Source organism: Microtus oregoni, unplaced genomic scaffold (assembly GCF_018167655.1).
Source record: "Microtus oregoni isolate MIOR12 unplaced genomic scaffold, Mior012 000032F_ref0000030, whole genome shotgun sequence".
NCBI classification, from domain to species: Eukaryota; Metazoa; Chordata; class Mammalia; order Rodentia; family Cricetidae; genus Microtus; species Microtus oregoni.
This window is the reverse complement of record NW_024543091.1, coordinates 27073823-27075670: the sequence shown is the minus strand read 5'-3', so window position 1 is coordinate 27075670 and position 1848 is coordinate 27073823.

The window sequence follows — 1848 nt, the reverse complement described above, 5'->3', positions numbered from 1 at the left end:
GAGAGATTCACCAGCCAGCTGCAGAGGAAGTCAGATATATGGTACTGAGGGAGGTAATGAGCCACATGGCAAAACACAGATTAATATAAGCGGGTTTTTAATTTAAGTTTTAAGAGCTAGTTGGGAACAAGCCAAAGCTAAGGCCAAGCTTTCATAATTAATAAAAAGTTTCTGTGTCATTATTTGGGAGCTGTCATTCCAAAGAAAGTCTGACTACAAGCCCCCTTATTAACTTGCGGTTTTTTTATTGACCTTGGGATGAGAAGTCTTTGGAACTGAATGAAGAAGTCCACAGTGCCACAGGGGGAACCACATGCCTGGTACTGTAAATCTGGCCAAGAACCAAGGGTTGGGAAGTCTACATCTCCAGGGTAAACCTACTCTTATTGTTTTGCTAGACAGATTTAGTATCATACTGCTCTCTTAACTACTATCTCTCTACTCAGAGAAAAATGCCACTCTCTGACCTCACCAGAGAAACTTCTCTGTGCCATGGATGGTGATTAATAAATAAACTCTAAACTGATCAAGATGCAGAGCCAGTGGCATGCTCAGTCACAAATGGGACATCCATGCTCTGTCCCCACCAAGTCTCAGGGACCACAGTGGGAGGAGCAGAGCAGTGTCTTCCAGACACGACAGGACACTGTTCTTGTGCACTCATGGCAGCTGTGGCTGCCTGCACAGGACTGCACACCATCGAGCCAGTCGCCATTCTAGCATGGAATGGGAATGGGGTTTGAAAACCCCCACCCCTGAGGAGCTATGGAGAGAGGATGGCTTCCAGGGGAGGGAGAGTCAGATATCTTTAAGTGTGTGGCTTCCGGTAGGTTGACCATGCTCCAATGGACAGCCTCACACCCTGTAAATGAACCAATTGAAGGAAATGGGCTATTAAATTTTAAGAAGTATGAAATCTGAGGGGATGGGTCTAGAATGAATGCATTGTGTCACGTGTTAGCCCGGGGGTAAATGTGACTCCCTCCCTAGTTGCTTCTCTCATATTTTTGGTTGTGAGCCTAGCTTGAACAGACTAGCCCCCAGTTGCTTCTCAGTCCTACCGCATGATGCCCTTCCTTTTAGACCTGCTGAAGCTGAAGTCTGGGAAGATGAAGTTTCTCTCAGTATGCTTTGTTCAGGATTATATAAACCTAAGACACCAATCCAGACAAATATTTAGAGGAAAACTGAGTAACTGCCTAAATTCTGAGTTTAAGAAAAGTACTACGGTTGTTTCTCCTCCTCTTTCTAAGACCCCCATTCAGGCCAGCACCTGGCAGCAGGAGTGTTTAATCTAAAGCACAATTCTCAAGTTAATCACTAACTCCAGCTTTCAGCTGAATACTGTTGGGTTAAAAACCAAATCAAATAGACCTCTCGCTGACAGAGAATCACATTCCATTGTCTTATGATCAGTAGACAGAGAATATTTTAAATAAACGGCGGAGTTCTTTTTTTTTGAAAACTATGAATTTTCTTTCTCCCAGGGTGACCAAATGTAAAATGTGCTGTCTTGTTGTGAGGAATGTCAATTATTTTCCTAAGAGGGGGACAATTTTCAAAACATATCCCTTGTTTCAGCAGGTTCATTAGCTAAGAGAAAGCCAACACAGTTAGAGGTACACCTTGGCATCTCAGTGGCACCGAGGAGCCGCTTCCCTGGCTCAGTCTAGATGTTGGGGCAGGAGTGTGTTGCTCCTCTGGGCCTCCGAGGGAGTCAGGGTTCCCGAGGCACTGCTACTTGAGCATGTCATTTCCAAGGTCATCCTAGGTTGCTACCCATCTGGCAAACGGGGAGGGGAGATGGCAGGGGATTGTCAGGACTTTCCACTGGCCCTATCCAGCTGC